At 36.5% G+C, this 20,750-nt stretch overlaps 1 pseudogene; it reads right to left on the bottom strand.

Moving 5' to 3' along the window:
• Positions 1 to 446: 446 nt before the first annotated feature.
• On the bottom strand, positions 447 to 2,359 carry LOC149815683 (xanthotoxin 5-hydroxylase CYP82C4 pseudogene; annotated as a pseudogene).
• Positions 2,360 to 20,750: the final 18,391 nt, after the last annotated feature.

Here is a 20,750-nt window from a genome sequence, read left to right as displayed (position 1 = left end):
GATCCATATTCAGGGCAAAAAATTATGATTTTCGACAAACATTCATAGTTTGATCCAATATGATATAATTATGACAATGAAATATCAAAAAAAAATGATATTCACACAAGTTTTATATTATTATGATATTTGGATCCAATACAAGATCTTTATCCTACTCTAAAATACATAATAAATATATTAAAACATGAATATTGGTGTATGGATCAGGTTGTATGATCCAAAATAAAGTTATCCAACCCATTATCAATGTGTGTTCAATCACAACATAAATCAAACAACAAATATAAGTAACACAACCTCGGTAGACACTCTAAACAAACATTGAACTTGGTACAGTTGTTACATAACATAAAGAACATGTATTTCGTCCTTTTTATTCCCTTCCAATCTTGGACAAGGCATCAAACAAGCCATAAAGGTACAACATTCATCACCATAGAATCTCAATGATAAAGATGGGGCGAGAGACGAGGGTGCAACAGAACTTGAAGAGGAGTTACCTTGGGCATGGTCATGCCAAAGCCCTCGGTCATGTCTATCGAACAATCCTTGGGCGTGGACCACTCAAAGCTGTGAATTAAACGTGCCAATGTCAAGTGAGCTACTTGGGTAGCTAGTGATGAACCTGGGCACGACCGCCGGCCGGAACCAAATGGAATGAATTCGAAGCTCTGGCCACCAAAACTGGTGTCCTTGTGGCTCGTCAAGAACCTCTCTGGTTTGAACTCTTCTGGTTCTGACCATATCACTGGGTCCCTGTGTATCTTCCATGCATTAATAAACAATCTCGTGCCGACTGGTATGTCATATCCACCTATGTTGACTGGTTCAATTGACTCATGTGCGATTAGCAGTGGGGCCGCTGGGTATAGGCGCATGGCCTCCTTGAATATGGCTTGCAAGTATATCAGCTTCTTGATATCTGAGTCGTCCACTTGTCTTTCTCTGCCTACGTGGAAGTCCAACTCATCTTGGGCCTTGTTCAACACATGGCGGTTGTTCAATAGAAGAGAAAGGGCCCACACTAAGGTATCTGACGTGGTATCTGACCCAGCCGAAATCAAGTTCTGCAGTAAATGAAAATCAAAATATCACATAAATATATCGATGTAAATGTGGTCAATAATGGCTAAACTGTAGCTTAGTAGCTCTTTTTCTGTAATATAGTTAATGACAAAGAAGAGCGACAAATTTCAGAATAAAAGTTTGTAGGGTGATCTACTGTTAGTTCTTTCATGGAATGAATAAGATTCCTTTTCCTCCTGTGTCAAGCTGAAGGCTTCGGATCAGATCTCACTAATACATGGATGCTGCCGTTCATTTATTATGGTTGGAGCACGTAAGGCCCATCAGGTGACCCACCCGATTCTTGGTGAGTTCTTTATTTGATCATGAGAAAGAAAAAAATTCTTTGATTAACATTAAATTATAAACTCACCCAAGCCGTAGCCTTGATTAAGGTGTCGGTAGGTCTCACGTCAGACAGATGACCATCGTCCAGTTGACTGATAAGCACGTCAATGAAGTCACCGCCACTCCTATCGACGACGGAATCCTTTCTCTGCCGGTGCTCCGCCACCCAAGCGGTGGCGATCTCGTCCATCTTCCGTTGGACCCTCTTCATGGCCTTCAGACGGCCATCCACATCGAGGCGCTCCAGCCAAGGGAGCGCATCCGACACGGTAAAAACCCCAAGTAGATAGAATAACTCCTCTATCAACTTGAGGAACTCGCTTGCACCCTCATCTTTTCCAGCATCGTCTCCGTCGAAGTACCGTTTTCCCACGACCATCCTCAGGATGATATTCATTGTCATGACGCCCAACCAGCGCTTCATCTCCACTGGCTCGTTGTCCTTGCATCGTTCGTATAGGCCTCTCAGAAGGAAGTCAACTTCCTCGAGCCGGATGTGCTTGAGCAACTCAAGCCGTCGGTTCGATAGCAGCTCGACGGTGACAATCTTGCGGACTTCCCTCCAGTAAGGGCCGTAGGGAGCAAGGCCGAACTTGGAGCTTTCGTAGCCGAGGAGCTTGCTACTGAGAAGTGGCGGCCGACTGGCAAGGGCTCTATCGTTGGTGGCCAAGCACTCCTTGGCTAACTCCATGCTACTTACGACCATAGTGCGCTTTTGGCCAAGCCGAAGAGCAAAAATGGGTCCGTATTGATCTGAGAGGGCAGCGAGGGTTCTGTGGAGAGGTGTGGTTTCCGCTAGTAGACGGAGGTGGCCAATAATGGGCCAAGCACCAGCTGGTTCTGGTGGCTCAAGAACTGCTTTTAATTCCTTCTTTGAACGTATATGGAAGAAGAAGAGAAGGGCAAGAGCTGCTATGCCCACTATGACTTGGATGGTATCCATAGTGATGAAGCAGCCCGATTATGTGTGTGTGCGGAGGACAGATGCTACTCCATCATTTATAACCATCGGGATGCACAACGAGCCCACCTAGCTCGGGCTCGGCTAGGTTAAGCTTTGCTTATGCTATAAAGGAGCCGAGCTTGTACTAGCTACTAGTTCAAAGGATTGAACCGAGCAAAAGAGCCGAGCCTGATAGGACAAACGAGCTCGATAAGGCTCAGCCCACACCGCTTTCTCTTTTCATCTTTCAAAATTAGAAAAAGTAAAGTGGTTGGTTAAAGCTGCCCCCACCTATCATTTTGATGTGACAAGAGAAAAGGAGATAAACAGTAAGTGTCTTTGTTTTAATTTAACATTCGCACTGCATCTGATATTTCATCATAATTCCACAATCTGCTGTGCACGCTGGAGTCTAAGAGGCTTTCTTGATGTATTGTTCGTCTGCTCATATCTCAAATTTGATCACGCACCTGCATTACTAATTTTGATGAGAGACCTATGCAGTAAGGTATTGATTGCTGTAGTAGGAAAAGACGTATGTAACATGAACACTTCTAAAAGGAAAACACACCCATAATGCAGATACGTTGATGTCGATGTGGGTAGTCTCCAGAATCGGGGTTCATTTCTGTCAAAAACTAGACTCAGTTAACCCTTACCAAGTTCATATATATATATATATATATATATATATATATATATATATATATATATATATATATATATATATATATATATATATATATGTCTGCACCCTTCACACTCTATCTGGACCCGCACTTATGTGACATTGGGAAAGACAAGAATCTCCCCATACATGAACTGCATCTTTATAGTGGCCAATAAGAAAGCATGAAATATCCGAAAATATTTGTTTCACATTTTCATCTAGTACATCACAACATACTTTCAATCTCATGTGAATCATATACTACTGCATCTTCTACTGCATCTTCCCACTCTTCGGGAGTTTCTAGATTAGAAAAAAATGGATCATATACCTGAAGAATTGTTCATTAGTTTCCCAATTTCATGAAGGATTCATTTTCTTATTCTCTTTCACCTAAATCATAATTTGTGTTCCACACTTTCCTCTCTTTCTATATGCATAGTTCTTATCATTACTAAATTACGGTGCTTTAAGCATTAAACAAACTAAAATTCCGATTTTAATCTAGGATCAACCTAATCTCATATTGAACCATTCACCGTGGGTTACCAGTCTGCTTTAAGCAAAGTAAAACATGTGAATCCACAGAAAAGAAAGCAGCAAATTCCGTTAATAGTGGCCAGTGATGTCAGTGGTGAACTCTCAGATAGCGACAGAACTGATTGGGTGTAAAAAAAAAAAGAGGGATTGAGAGAGAGAGAGGGAGGGCCAGCCCGCTGGCCCGGGTGGCCGGTCCCTCTTCTTATGTGAAAACGAAGGGTTCGGCCTGCAACTTTAATGGATTTTTTTTTCTGTCTGCTGATTTGGTTCTCTCTCTCTCTCTCTCTCTCTCTCTCTATCTCTCTGGCAAGTAAACAAGCCCACTGAACCCAGCAGCACTGCTTGGGCTAGGCTCGTCCAGCTGGTGCGAGCCCAACCTTTCAACAATGATAAGAGTGGTAGGTAACACTCCTCTTTCAACAATGATAAGAGTGGTAGCAGCACTCTTTTAACTTTTCAATATTCTGGGTGCTCAATGAAGGTTATTGCCTCCAGTAATTGGCAGCCGACACTTTTCTTTTGGCAACAACACCTTTGGCGACACTATTCTTTGAATAACGCCACCGACAACAAAATGTCTTCCATACTCATCGTTGCCAACGGTGGTTATATAAAAAGTGTTGCTGACTGTGTCGTTGCCTAAATAGGATTGTCTGTTACAAAAAAAAAAAAAGTGTTACTGACAGTGTAGTCGTTAAAAGATGAGCCGCAATCAAGTTCTGCAGTAAATGAAAATCAAAATATCACACATATATATCGATGTAAATGTGATCAATAATGGATAAACTGTAGCTTAGTAGCTCTCATAATGCCATCGCCAACTGATGTTAAGCAATGTCTGCAAGTGCAACTTTCTCTTTTTCTGTAATATAGTTAATGGCAAAGAAGAGCGACAGAATTCAGAATAAAAGTTTGTTCAGGATGTTATGCGATCTGATGTTTTTGTCTGATCGTGTAGGGTGATCTACTGTTAGTTCTTTCATGGAATGAATAAGATTCTTTTTCCTCCTGTGTCAAGCTGAAGGCTTCAGATCAAATCCCACAAATACATGGATGCTGCCGTTCATTTATTATGGTTGGAGCACGTAAGGCTGGGTGGTTGTGTCTTCAACCTGGAGTTTTAGCGCGGGGATTCAGGTGACCCACCCGATTCTGAGAGGGCAGCGAGGGTTCTGTGGAGAGGTGTGGTTTCCGCTAGTAGACGGAGGTGGCCAATAATGGGCCAAGCACCAGCTGGTTCTGGTGGCTCAGGAACTGCTTTTAATTCCTTCTTTGAACGTATATGAGAAGAAGAGAAGGGCAAGAGCTGCTACGCCCCCTATGACTTGGATGGTATCCATAGTGATGAAGCAGCCCGATTATGTGTGTGTGTGCACGCGCGAAGGACAGATGCTACTCCATCATTTATAACCATCGGGATGCACAACGAGCCCACCTAGCTCGGGCTCGGCTAGGTTAAGCTTTGCTTATGCTATAAAGGAGCCGAGCTTGTACTAGCTACTAGTTCAAAGGATTGAACCGAGCAAAAGAGCCGAGCCTGATAGGACAAACGAGCTCGATAAGGCTCAGCCCACACCGCTTTCTCTTTTCATCTTTCAAAATTAGAAAAAGTAAAGTGGTTGGTTAAAGCTGCCCCCACCTATCATTTTGATGTGACAAGAGAAAAGGAGATAAACAGTAAGTGTCTTTGTTTTAATTTAACATTCTCACTGCATCTGATATTTCATCATAATTCCACAATCTGCTGTGCACGCTGGAGTCTAAGAGGTTTTCTTGATGTATTGTTCGTCTGCTTATATCTCAAATTTGATCACGCACCTGTAATTGACCACTTTTCATTACTAATTTTGACGAGAGTGTTGTTTAATGTTCAAGGTCATGGGTAAGAGAATACAAAAACCACTTATGACTTGGTACTCAAGGTAGAAGGAAGTGGGTAGGGCATCCAATGCCCACGTTTGACTTGAAGAGCACTCAAAGTCCACGTATTTCAGTTTCCTAGTTTATAGGGATTTACTTTTTTTGGTAGTCTTAAAAGTGGTGTACGTGAGTTGTTTCTTTCCTAACTTTTAGCTTAGGTTTTCTATTTTTATGTAAAGGCTTTGCCTTCTTTAAATAGTTGTACTTTTTCATGTTAAGTGTGTAGAGAGAGAGAGAAAAAGAAATACGTGAATAGCAATATTTTTGAAGTTTTACTTTTCAGCTGTTGTGTTATTTGTTATTTCATGTGATGCACCTTTTGACTTTTACCCTCTATTTTTTCTCAATTCTTGGTATCAGAGCCAGGTTGGAATTGGAGCTGGGCATTCGAGAAAAATGCAATAGGAGCATTGCCGAAGCAAGGAGTTCCTATAGATTTAAAATTTCTTTTGAAGGATAATTGTTGAGTAAGTTTGGTATGACAAATAATTCTAACTCTATCAATTTGTCACAATCATTAGTGTCAATTTTTAATGGTGAAAATTATGAAATCTGGAATATTAAGATGAAGACTTTCTTTATCTCACAAGACCTCTGAGAGTTGGTTGAAAATGGTTATGCAGATGTTGAAGGAACAAAGGTAGCAGAAAAAATCGATGTAAAAAAAGATCAAAAGAGAGATGCAAAGGCATTGTTAGTACTACAGCAGGCTGTGTCTGAAACCATTTTTCCAACTATTGCCCGTGCTACTAAGTCAAAAGAAGCCTGTCAACTTCTGAAGCAAAAATTTCATGGTGATAAGAAGATCACAATGATTAAACTTCAAACCTTAGGAAAAGAGTTTGAAACGTTTTCTATGAAAACCAGTGAGTCAATTCAAACCTTCTTTTCTAGGCTCTCTACTATTGTAAATCAAATGAAAATCTTTGGTGAAATTTTAGATGATCAAAAAATAGTAGAAAAAGTTTTAAGGTTTCTACCTTCTAAATTTGATCATGTTGTTATTGCAATTGAAGAGTCCATGGATTTATGTGTGTATTCTATTGATGAACTAATAGGGTCTCTTTTAGCCCATGAGCATCGCATAAACAGGTCTTCAGAAAAAACATTGGAACAAGCCTTTCAATCGAAAGTTGAAATTTCAAAAGAAAAGAATAGTCAGTTTGATCAAAAGGGTGAAGGTAGAAGTCAAGGATGAAGAGGTTTTAGGGGATCCTTTCATGGACGTGGAAGAGGTCGAGGAAGGTTTTATGATACCTCTCAAAGGAATGATGGAACAAAAAAAGGTAATCAAAATTTGTTCTTTAGAGGGAAACAATGTCAGTTTTGTAAGAAATTTAGTCATATTGAAGCCCGATGTTTTGAAAAGGCAAAGCAACAAGCAAATTTTGCAGATGAAAATGAAAATTTGTTTCTTGCAAGCATGAATACTAACAGTTGCAAAAGTGAAATGTGGTTTGTAGACAGTGGTTGCAGTAATCATATGACCGGTGATAGAAGTCTTTTTAAGTTGATGAGATGGTGAAGTTGAATGTGTGGCTTGGGGACAACAATATAGTAGATGTCAATGACAAAGGAATATTTGCAATTAAGACAAAATCAGGTAATGAACGATACATTCAAGATGTGTAGTATGTTCCTGGTTTGGCTCAGAACTTACTGAGTGTAGGGCAATTGGTTAAAAAGGGTTACACTCTTTTATTTGAAAATGACGTCTGTGAGATTAAAAACAAGAATGGTACAGTTCTTGTAAAAATAGATATGGTTCAAAATAAAATGTTTCCACTTGAAATGATCAAGATAGATGATTGTGCCTTTATGGAAAATGGTTTTGATCAATCTAAACTGTGGCATTTGAGGTTTGGGCATCTTTATTTTAATGGTTTGAAACTCTTGCATCAAAAAAATATGGTGGTTGGTTTGCCAGCCATTAATTGTACAAATGAGATATGTGAAGGGTGTGTTTATGGTAAACAACATCAATTATCATTCCTAGTTGGAAAAGCATGAAGTGCTAAAGAACCTCTTGAATTATTTCATGTCGATATATGCGGGCCGATAAGAACTCCTTCATTAAACAATAGCAAATACTTTTTTCTTTTAACTGGCGATTTTACTAGAATGAGTTGAGTGTACTTTTTTACTCATAAATCCCATGTATTTGATAGATTTAAGGAATTTAAGTTCCTTGTGGAAAATGAGAGAAGAAAAACTATAAAAATATTGCACACAGATAGAGGAGGAGAATTTTTATCTGATGAGTTTGGTTTGTTTTGCAAAGATCTTGGTATTCGCAGGCAACTGACAGTAAGAAAGACACCACAACAGAACGGAGTGGCAGAAAGGAAAAATTGTACAGTGGTAGAAATGGCACGCAGCATGCTAAGTGAAAAGAAGGTGCCAAACGAGTTTTGGGCAGAAGTCGTCAACACTGCAGTATATATTCTAAATATTTCGCCAACAAAGGCAGTTCAAAACAAAACACCTTATGAGGCCTGGTGGAATCGAAAACCAAATGTAAGTATGTTAAAGGTATTTGACAGTATAGCATATGCTTTGATTGACTCTTCAGAAAGAACCAAGTTAGATAAGAAAAGTGAAAAGTGCATCTTTGTTGGTTATAGTAATGAAACTAAGGGATATAGTCTCTATAATCCTTCTTCTAAAAAATTGATTACAAGATGGGATGTTATTTTTGATGAAAAAACATGTTGGGAATGGACCAACAATGAAAGCGTGAAGTTGCAAATTGATGAAGTGGCATCGCAATCAAATCATATTACTGAAGCATTATCTCCAGAAATGTCAAGTATGAGAGATGAATACACAAAAAATATTGAGTCCACACTTGATGAGGACACTCCTCCGAAAAAGGTACGGTCTCTTGAGGATATTTATAAATGTGATTTTGCTTTTGTTGTACTAGAACCATCATCATATGATGAAGCATGCACAAACAAGAAATAGATAGATACAATGAAAGAAGAAATGGAGGTCATCAAGAGGAATGACACATGGGAGCTTTCCAACTTGCCACCTGGAAAGGAATCAATTGGAGTAAAGTGGGTTTATAAGGTCAAGTATGATGCTGGTGGAAATGTAAAATAATATAAGGCAAGGTTAGTTGCTAAAGGGTTTGTGAAAAAATATGGAATTGATTTTACTGAAACGTTTTCACCTATTGCAAGATTTGAAACAGTGAGAATGATCCTTGCAATTGCAGCTCAATTCAAATAGAAAGTTTATCAATTTGACGTTAAGGCTGCATTTTTAAATGGTTTTCTAAATGAAGTCATGTATGTTGACCAACCACCTGGATTTGTTGTTAAAGGAAAGGAAGAAAAAGTTTATAAGTTAAAAAAGGCCTTATACGGGCTAAAACAAGCCCCGCGTGCATGGTATAGTTGCCTTGATAAATTCTTATACCAAAATGGTTTTCAAAGAAGTGACAGTGAACCTACACTCTATGTCAAAGTAAATGGGAATGAATTGCTCATTGTAAGTGTCTATGTAGATGATATTATCTACACTGGTTCTTCATCTAAACTTATCGCAGAATTTAAACATAGTATGATGAAGAAATTTGAAATGTCAGATTTGGGGATGCTATGTTTTTTTCTTGGACTTCACGTCATGCAATCTGAAAAAGAGATTTTTGTGTTTCAAGAAAAGTATGCTTTGGAACTGCTCAAAAAATCAAAAATATTGAATTGCAAAGTTTGTGAAACTCTGATGAATGCGAATGAAAAATTGAGTTTGGAAGATGGAATGGAACAAGCAAATGAAAAATAATTTAGAAGCTTGGTCGGTGGATTAATGTATTTAACTCACACTCGGCCAGACATTGTATTCTCAGTCAGTATGATTTCAAAGTTTATGCACAATCCATCTGTGCAACATTTAGGCGCAGCAAAAAGGATTCTTCGCTATATACGAGCAACAATCAATTATGAAATTTTTTATAATCATGTTACTGACTTTAATTTGATTGGATTTACTGACAGTGATTGAGTAGGTTCAATGGATGATCGAAAAAGCACAAGCGGTTTTGCTTTCGGTTTTGGTTCAGGCATTGTGTCGTGGTGTTCAAAGAAACAAAATTCAATAGCACTATCATCTTCAGAAGCAGAATATATTGCGGCTACATCTGCTACCTGTCAAGCAATCTGGATGAGGCGTGTTATGAAGGACCTGCATGTAGAACAAAATCTCCCAACTAAGCTCTATTGTGATAATCAGTCTACAATTTCTATTGCTAAAAATCCTACTTTTCATAGTAGGACAAAACATATTGAGCTTAGATATCATTTTATAAGAGATGCAGTGGAAAAAGGTGAAGTAGTGCTGAAGCATTGCTCTAGAAATAATCAAGTTGCTGATGGTTTCACAAAATCCTTGTCATCTAAAAAAATTTTGATGTTCAGAGAATCCATAGGTGTGCAAGGCCTTTCACATTAAGGGGGGAAAATGTCGGTTAATGTTCAAGGTCATGGGAAAGAGAATCCAAAGCTCACGTATGACTTGGTGCTCAAGGTAGAAGGAAGTGGGTAGGGCATCCAATGCCCACGTTTGACTTGAAGAGCACTCAAATCCCACATATTTCAGTTTCCTAGTTTATAGGGATTTACTTTTGTTGGTAGAGTCTCAAAAGTGGTATACGTGAGTTGTTTCTTTCCTAACTTTTAGCTTAGGTTTCCTATTTTTATGTAAAGGCTTTGCCTTCTTTAAATAGTTGTACTTTTTCATGTTAAGTGTGTGTAGAGAGAGAGAGAAAAAGAAACACGTGAATAGCAATACTTTTGAAGTTTTACTTTTCAACTATTGTGTTATTTGTTATTTCATGTGCTGCACATTTTGGCTTTTACCCTCTATTTTTTCTCAGAGAGACCTATGCAGTAAGGTATTAATTGCTGTAGTAGGAAAAGATCTATGTAACATGAACACTTCTAAAAGGAAAACACACCCATAATGCAGATACATTGACGGCATTTGGACTTTGCTTCCGCAATGTCAGGTGCAGTCTCTGGAATCAGAGTTCATTTCTGTCAAAAACTCGACTCAGGTAACCCTTATCAAGTCAATTATATATATGTATATATATATGTCTGCGGCTCTGCACCCTTCACACTCATATCTGGACCTGCACTTATGTGACATTGGGAAAGACAAGAATCTCCCCATACATGAACTATATCTTTATAGTGGCGAATAAGAAAGCATGAAATATCCAAAAATATTTGTTTCACATTTTCATCTAGTACATCACAACATACTTTCAATCTCATGTAAATACTTATGTTTATGTGGTCTAAGCTCTTCTACTGGATCTTCCCACTCTTGGAAGTTTCTAGATCAGAAAAAAATGGATCATATACCTCAAGAATTGTCGATTAGTTTCCCAAATCTCATGAAGGATTCATTTTCTTATTCTCTTTCACCTAAATAAATGATGTGTTCCACACTTTCCTCTCTTTCTATATGCATAGTTCTTATCATTACTAAATTACGACGCTTTAAGCATTAAACAAACTAAAATTCAGATTTTAATCTAGGATCAACCTAATCGCATATTGAACCATTCAATGTGGGTTACCAGTCTGTTTTAAGCAAAGTAAAACATGTGAATCCACAGAAAAGAAAGCAGCAAATTCTGTTAATGGTGGCCAGTGATGTGAGAGGTGAACTTCGATATAGCGACATAACTGATTGGGTGTAAAAAAAATTTAGGGAGAACTGCACAGAGCAAGGAAAAAAAATCGCTCTGAATTCTAGCGTCCGTGATGAGATAGGCCCTCCATCTCCAACATCATCTTCTTCATCGTTTTCTTCTTTCTGTTCCGGGCAAAGGGGGCCGGCAGCCATGGCTGCCGGCAAAGCTGCAGAAAAAAAAGAGGGATTGAGAGAAAGAGAGAGAGAGAAAGGGTCAGCCGGCTGGCGCCGGTGGCCGGCCCCTCTTCTTATGTGAAAACGGAAGGGTTCGGCCTGCAACTTTAATGGATTTTTTTTCCTGTCTGCGGATTTGGTTCTCTCTCTCTCTCTCTCTCTCTCTCTCTCTCTCTCTCTCTCTCTCTCTCTCTCTCTCTCTCTCTCTCTCGTAAACAAGCCTAATGAACCCAATAGCACTGCTTGGGCTAGGCTCGTCTAGCTGGTGCGAGCCCAACCTTTCAACAATGATAAGAGTGGTAGGTAACACTCCTCTTTCAACAATGATAAGAGTGGTAGCAGCACTCTCTTTTTAACTTTTCTGGGTGCTCATCATAACCAATGAAGGTTATTGCCTCCAGTAATTGGCAGCCGACACTTTTCTTTTGGCAACAACACCTTTGGTGACACTATTATTTCAATAACGCCACTGACAACAAATAAGGATCTCAGGGCAACACCTAGGGTTGGGCAACAGGTCGGGCGACCTGATAAGCCAAGCTAACCCAGCCTGCAATGGGTCTTGTTTGGGTCAAAGTTTTAGGCCTGGGTCCGTTAGCTACTGGGCCGAAACCTCACTTGTTATGTATATGGGCCTAGTACAGTTCGACCCGCAAATTACCAAGTCGATTTGACAAGTCTGGGTTATTTATTAATTTTTAATAATATAAAATTTAAAAAAAGTAATTAATTGCATAGTGACTTGTGTTATCATCGCAAAATTTTTACTTTTGCAAGTTAAACTGACCTTTGAAAAAGTTTTTGAAAATAAATTGACTCCGTTTTAAAATGTGGGATAATTCCGAAGAATGGGACTCGCCTGTCGGTACGAGGTTCAACCATTCCCGGTGCCTTTACCAGGGGTAATTGAACCAAGGATCAATTGTGTGCTTAGCTTTGCTCAACTTGTCTAAATCGTGTTCTATTTCCTAAATGCACGAAGAATCAGGCATGTACTATGAATTTTCTGAAAATGCAGATTTGAAAACATGATGTTTGCTTTGAATACTTGAAATACTTGGAAATTCTTAGAAAATATGTCACTTGGAAAATCGTGAATCATGGTTGAGATACTGTATCTGGGAAAGTGAAAATTGATTCTGAGAAATTTTAAATATCTTTAGAAAAATTTGGTTTCTTTGAATTCAAACTTTGAAATTAAAAATATAACTTTAGAAAATCAAATTTTGAACTTGAGAAATAGTTGAATTATCCTTTGAAAGTTCAGAGTTTTTGACAACATCGATTTCTAAGTAAGACTTAGAAAGTTTTGAGAAAATCGATTTCTCTGAATTGGAATTTGAATTTTGCAAATGAATGAATATGATTTTGAGGAATTGAGAAAATCTTTTTGTATTTTTGAGAAATGCAGTGCATTTTGAAGTTAGCCTAAGAGTGTAGGCTGGACGTGGCTAATACGAAGATCACAAATCTGGGTCTCATTCGTATTCTGACTATGGCCATAAATACGAATTCCACCAAGTTTGTCAACTACCTAAGAGCTTGTGAACGTGCCATTCGTGTAGACCATGGTGAATTTGCAATATGTGCATGAATAATGCATTCATCAGATATTAAAATTTGCAGAATTAAACTATATGCAATGCAAATCCTAATCTAAGCTGAAATTTAAATTCTTATTCCAAATTTGATTACAAATTACATCACTAATTGAATTTAAATACAGGAAAATAAAGTCTTTAATGTCCCTGCAAAACTAGAAAACTTGTTAGTGAAGAAATGTCGGCTTTTCTAGATTTATCCGTTAATATCTGGAAATTACTGGATTTTGCTAGATATAAGTCTTTTTCCATGATTCCCTGATATAAACATAATGAAATATGAAATAGAATAAATATGAAAATGGGATTTGAAAATTTCGAAATTGGGGTCAAAATGACCAAAATACCCCTGATAGCAAGACTATGGCCTTGAAATCAAGATTTTCCGAAAGATATTTTGTAAAATGCAAGCTTTGGAATTCAAATGAAAATAAATTAAACTAAATATGACATGACATGACATGATTAAAAATATGAAAATTAGGATTTAGAATTTCGAAATTTAGGTAAAATGACCAAAATGCCCCTGATAGCAAGACTATGGCCTTGAAATCAGGGTTTTCTGAAATAGATTTTGGTAAAAACTTGGGATTTATGATTGAAATAAGTATAAAATCAAACATGAAATATCCTATAATGATTATAAACATGAACAAACCTAAAAACATGCACTTATACATGAAAATCAAGAAATATCACAAATATCACGATTTTGGCAGTGTTTTGGGATCCTGCGGGTACCCTATTTTGCAATTTGATTAATTCAAGCATCAAACGGATTCCAAAATTCATAAAAATTGGTACCTACATTTTTTATAATTCTAAAATTAGATTAGAATCATAAAAACCTAGTTTTGATATTATTTTAATTCGAAAAGTGTATCAAAACCCTAAAATAAGTTATTTTTAACCTAGGTCACAGACCAGTTTTGGTGTTAGACCCGATCAGGGATCAATCCATCATGAAAATTTTTAAAATTTCTCAGAGGCAAACTAGACAGATAAACAAAAGTTTTCCTTTTTACATATTGAAAAAATCATCTTTGGTTATGGAGAAACCTTTCCGATAATCCAGACTAAAATATAACGAATCTAACATTGGTTAAAACAGATACTTCCGGTTGAAAATACAGAAATAAATAGCAAACTTAATTAAAAATTTATGAAATTTCAGCAGTGAATAGTAGACAGAAAAATAATGAAACTCCTTTTTTACAGATTATGAATTGGATCTGTGGTTTGGGATCTATGGGCAACACAAGTCTGATTAGGGTTTTGGTAAACCCTAACGAGTTTTAAACTTTAAATCTGATTCTCTGACAGAGGAAAAATATCAAACAGAAGCAAAAAACTATCCAAAATTTTACAGTAAATAGTTAACATTAACATGAAGCCACTGCACTTTACAGATCTTGAATCAGATATCGGATGAGAGAAATAACACATCTACAAGTTAAGCTTGAAATTAAACAACGATTTTAATCAACAGAAATCCTGATTTGATTTTGTATTTTATTAATAGGGTTCTTGTTATCATCGCAAAATTTTTCCTCTTGTAATATTCTCCCTCTTTCTTCTTTTTTCCTTTCTAACCTCTTATTTTCCTCCTTTTTGAAGGGAGAAAAGGTCAAAAAGAAAGAGAGAAGAGAAAAGAAGAGAAAAGAAGGGAGAAGAGGAACTCTTTTGCAGGTCTCACTTGACCTTAATTTTGAAAAATATTTGAAATAACTTGCCTCCGTTTTTGAAATATTTGCGGGAAAACTGGGAGACGGGATCCGCTCGTCGGTACGAGGTTTGACCGTTCCTGGCGCCTTTATCAGGGGTAATCGAACCAAGGGTCGAATTTATGCCTTTTGTTTTGCTAAGAAATTATCTAAGAATTTATCCTAAGTCTAGATGCACAAAGAATCATGCTTGTGCAAATGCAAAGATGTATGCTCTTTTTAAAAATGTTTTGAAGAATTTCCAAGTGAATCTGATAAAGTGAAGAAATGATTTCTAACTTAGAACTTAAGATTAAAGTTCTAAGTTTTTAGAATAATCAAGAGCTTGGGAAAATAAATCTAGATTTTGGAAAATGATTTTGAAGTTTTGAGATAAAAAGAGAAGAAAAGAAATTTTCAAAGTCATAAATGGACTTTGAATTTAGAAGTTTGAACTTGGATGAATATTTGGAATGGAATTGAATTCTAATTTTGAAGTTTTGAAATTAGAAGGAAATGTGGGAAATCTAAAGGAATTGAGAAATGGGATTGATTTGGAATTCAAGATGGAATTTGAACCCAAAGTTTGAATCCTAAATAAAATTCAAAATCGAATTCTAGATTTAGAACCTAAAAATAGAAATTGGATTTGAAATCTGAAATGAAAATAGAATTGGATTTTAAGATTTGGAATCAAGATGAAATTTGGATCTGAAATTTTGAATGGAATTGGATTCAAGATTTGGAATCCAAGATGAAATTTGGATCTGAATTTTTGAATGGAATTGGATTCAAGATTTGGAATCCAAGATGAAATTTGGATATGAAGTCTAAGATCCAAAGTAAAGTTGAATTCTGAATCCTAAAATAGATTTGGATCTGAAGTCTGAGATCCAAAGTAGAATTGAATCTTGAATCCTAAGTGGAATTTGGATCTGTAATCTGAGATCCAAAGTGGAACTGGGTTCTGGATCCTAAAATGGGATTTGGATCTGAAGTCTGAGATCCAAAGTAGAATTGGATTCTGGATCCTAAATGGGATTTGGATTTGTAATCTGAGATCTAAAGTAGAATTGGGTTTTGGATCCTAGAATTGGAATTTGGATTTGTAATCTGAGATCCAATGTAGAATGGGGATCTGGATCCTAGAATGGATTTTGGATCTGAAGCCTGAGATCCGATATGAATGTTGAATCCTGGATCCTAAAATGGGTTTTGGATCTGAATTTGAGATCCAAAAAGTGGTGATTTATAGTTTGGAAATCTGGATCCAAGTTGATCTAATTTTGGATTGGAGTTTTTGAAAGTCCAAATGGGACTTTTGAGTATAGATCTGGGTTTTGAAAACCCAGATTGAATTTAAAATTTAGAGAAGGCCAAGCTTTTGAGATTCAGGATTACTCTCAATTTTGGATTTTGGGTTTTAAAGATGAATCAGAATTTCCAATTGAATTTGGATGATGAAATCTAGAAATTGAATCTTGAATATACAAATGAATTTCGAAGTCAAATTAGACATTGAATTTTGGACGTTTGAATTTGGAATTTAAAAGATGAATCAAGAATCTCAAAGTTTAATTTGAACTTTGGATTCGATCAGAATTTTTGAATATAAAATGAATTTGAAATCTCAAAGTTAAATTGAACTTTGAGACTTGGAAGTGAAATAAAATTGAAAATGAAAAGATGAATTGAATTTTACAAGAGTTGAAGATTGATTGAAGAAGATATTTACATCACTTGGAGTTTTGAAAAAGGAATTTTTGAAAAACATGATGCAGTTCTATCCTAAGTGATGAATGAATTTAAAGAGTTTGAAATTGGATTTAAAAATCATATTTCATTCTTCAAATGAATTTAAATAAGATTAATGATATAATACACTCCTGACTATGGTCATTGAATGTATTATATAATAGTCATATCTAAATTCAAATGAAGGATAAAATACATTTTTGGTGCTTTTATAGAATTTAAAATGAAATTAACCCTCAATATATCCTGACTATGGCCATTGGTATATATTTTGAGTTAATTTTTAAGTTAAATTCTGATAAAAGAAGAAAATATTTTAGGAAAATATGATGAATTTTGAAAAATGGATCCAGTGTTATTTTGTAAAAGATAAAAATGCTAAGTTTTGTCCACACCTTGATTATGGCCATTGATGTGGATCATCAACTTAGTATCAATTACCTCTTACAAAATGGTGCACGTGTCATTCGTGTTTCACCATTGTGAGAATTTGAGAAATAAAGAAACAATGCATGAAAACAAGCAAATCATGATTTTACAATGCTCATTCATTCTAATCTAAGACTGGAAATGTAGAGTTTTCATCATCTTATTTATTTACAACAATTGGATTTGAGAACATCAAAAATATTTTAATCTCATCCTTCCTTATATTCCTGCCAGATAGAATTTGCACAAAAGGAGATGAAAAATATGAGTGTAAGTGACTATTCAAAATCTTATACAGATGCTTGATTTATATATGGTCTACCCTGTGTTTATGAGAAAACACACATATATGTAGGAATATATGTATGCACAAAGAGAGAAGGAATTTACAGTGGTTCTTGTGAACCACTTGTAAAAGAATGAATGAAAAAAGAAAAAAAATGATGATTACGATAATTCAAGAGTGAACTATCATAAAAAAAAAGAAGAAGAAGAAGAGGGGAATTTACAGTGGTTCCTGTGAACCACTTGTAAAAGAATGGTAAAAATATGGTGATTAAGATAGTTCAAGAGTGAACTATCATAAAAAAGAAGAGAAGAATTTACAGTGATTCTTGTGAACCACTTGTAAAAGAATGATAAAAATATGGTGATTATGATAGTTCAAGAGTGAACTATCATAAAAAGAAGAGAAGAATTTACAGTGGTTCTTGTGAACCATTTGTAAAAATATGGTAAAAACATGATGATTATGATAGTTCAAGAGTGACCTATCATAAAAAGAAAAGAAGAATTTACAGTGGTTCTTGTGAACCACTTGTAAAAATATGGTAAAAATATGATGATTATGATAGTTCAAGAGTGAACTATCATAAAAAGAAAAGAAGAATTTACAGTGGTTCTTGTGAACCACTTGTAAAAGAATGATAAAAATATATTGATTATGATAGTTCAAGAGTGAACTATCATAAAAAGAAAAGAAGAATTTACAGCTTGTAAAAATATGGTGATTATGATAGTTCAAGAGTGAACTATCATAAAAAGAAGAGAAGAATTTACAGTGGTTCTTGTGAACCACTTGTAAAAGAATGATAAAAATATGGTGATTATGATAGTTCAAGAGTGAACTATCATAAAAAGAAAAGAAGAAGTGGTTACAGTGGGGATTAGTAATGTATACACAACAGTGAGATATATAATGAATGTATGAATACAGAGGTGTAAAGATTCGACCGGTTGAATCTTGTCAATGGTGTGGCTTACAGCAAATCTAGACTCATTAAAAATTCTCCTCTATACCAAGCAGCGATAGATTGGGTTAAGCTTAGTGGGGCTTTGACAGTGAGTCAATGAGTTAATTTTACAGGTTTTAAAGAGATGCCAGACCCACATACCACTGAACTTTCACAAATCTAATAAAATGTAGCAGCCACATGCTTTCAGCAAGTGTAAGAACATGGAAATATGAATGCTAAATACAGTGGCTGAAGGTGGATAATATGTGATATACAAGTGGATGTGCACATTTATAGAGAATGAATGAGTATGAAAAATGGCAATTACAACATTTAAGAGATATGGGAATTTCGATCATCTGTTTAAGCAATAAAGCAAATACACTCATGTGAAAACTAAAAAAAATGAAAGATGAAAACCAAATGATATTGACCAATTTTGTGCAGCGGTTACATACCTTATGTTTCAGCTCAGTTATCAAAACAACTCTGGCAAATCCAGTTGGGGATATCACTCTTTTGCTATTCCATTCCTGGATGCCCCATAGCTCTCATAGCTGCAGAAGAGTACAAAACTAGTTTCGCTCATGGAGTCATAAAAGAGTACGAAGATGGACCAAAGTGAATAGGACCTGCAAAACCAGGCAAAATAGATGAATAAGGGAGAAGAAACATTAATGACATCGTAGCCATGGTTAAATAGTCGATATGGTATTGCAGATGGCAGGATGTTCAGTTTCATCCCTAGGATTTTCATGTTTAGCTACATCCAAAACATTATCATCAGAGGCTGTATGAGCTTCTGTTGAAATATATATATTGCATCTCCAAGAGAAGGGGTATTGTTATCACGTGCTGAAGAAAATTCCCTTTGTCACCTGCTTCATCCACTGTGGCATCCATAGCTACTCCAAATTTGAGGTACTGCAGTATGCATCGCATGATTGGCAAATTCCTGAGATTCACCCTCAAATTTAGCTCCCTCTAATATTGTAAGGTCTTTACAGAGATCTTCAATGCTAGCATCATCAAACTTTCCAGCAACATAGAGTGTTACAGCATGAGGTTTCAAGCCTGGGAAAACCTTTTCGTTTTACTCTCCTCCTTTTCTCTGAGGCACACCATTTCTACCATCAGACAGATTTTGCAGAACTGACACTAATATGAGAACTGTCATCTCCATCACTTTCACAGCCCAGCCAAGTCGACCAGCGAAAGAGGTAGCAGCTTGCACCTGAGAAGGATCAGCTTATAATATTGTAGCCAATTCAACAACAATTGCATCTTCATTTGCAACAACAACATAAAGTAACTCTTCGATTGAATCTTCATATGACTGCTCCCGATTAGAGACGAAAACCTACCATCCTGCACACTTGGAACCAATCATTTCCTCTTTGCAGATTATGTCAACAGTTGACATTTCTTCTTCACCGAGTTTCTCAAACTCTTTCAAAGTGGAGTTAACAAGGCATGCACCCTACCATGGTCCGATGCTGAAGTTCACAGGTTATATTAGCAGCAACTTCTTTAACGATGGACTTGTTAATCTTCCACATAAATTTTTAGCAGGCTTGGTTCTGTTTTAGCAGAAGACGAACTAAGTGAAGAGGACAGGATGATTACTTTGTTTAATCATTTGGTTATATGCCAAGCATCTAAGATGTTCTGCCATCTGAATACTACAGATCGGTCCCCATCCCCCTGCAAATCCCAACTTGAAAAAGTTGGTTGACCCACCTTGGTGTGGGCAGATTAAGGTAACCTGTAGATGCATCCATAATCCCTTACCATCTTCATGAGGTACAATCTTCTGATACCCATACATTCATCTATTCCCAAGGTAACAAGAACAGTAACTTAAGCATTTTCCTCCACAGGTTCTATACCTCACCGCCTGAGCTATTCTCCGTCGGATGACAGAGTAAGCACATAATCTTGCCTATGACTCCTCGGACCTTGTGAGCCATGACAAAATGCTGGGTACTGAAGGATGGTAACCTCAAGGATTTTAAATTTGCAGGAAAAAGAGGAGTATAATGAACCGATACCTTTGAGCAATGCATCAATAAAATGAAGAAAACACCATGTAATACAACAGATTGGATGAGTGTAGAAGTTAACATCAGAGGATATGGACAAAAGAAATCAAAGGGAAACAACCATAGGGGATTCGGATGTAAACTATCGATATATAAAAATGGAGACAAAATCAAATAAACCATTGAAATTAACATTATATAACAGTAACGGGAAGGATTCACAAAATAAGAAAACCTATTGCCGAATAATGAGAGGCTGCAATGAAAGGAAATGCTAAAGATTAAGTAAATTAAAAGGAAAGAAAGATGAAATTTGCAGCAAAAGAAAAAAAGGATGTTGGGACCTGTGGGTTCCATTGATGTCACATAGGGCGGATCGTTCCTACTACAGGTAGGTCGATCCTGCCCTTATGCCTTGTAAAAAAAAAAACGAAGAAAGTGGCAGAGAGAAACGTGAAAACCTAAAGAAACAAGGTGGTCCTATGAAAGAAGAGGGCGATTTCTGAAGGGATCGTAGAGAGAAGGGTTACTTACCTGTAATTTTTGGGAATCGGTCGACTTCCTTCAGTCGATTGGGGAAGAGTCAGAAAAACACGTGAAGGAGAGGAAAACT

This window comes from Nuphar pumila, chromosome 15 (genome assembly GCF_984573655.1).
Source record: "Nuphar pumila chromosome 15, dmNupPumi1.hap1.1, whole genome shotgun sequence".
Taxonomy (NCBI): Eukaryota; Viridiplantae; Streptophyta; class Magnoliopsida; order Nymphaeales; family Nymphaeaceae; genus Nuphar; species Nuphar pumila.
This window is presented reverse-complemented; position numbering and strand designations above follow the sequence as displayed.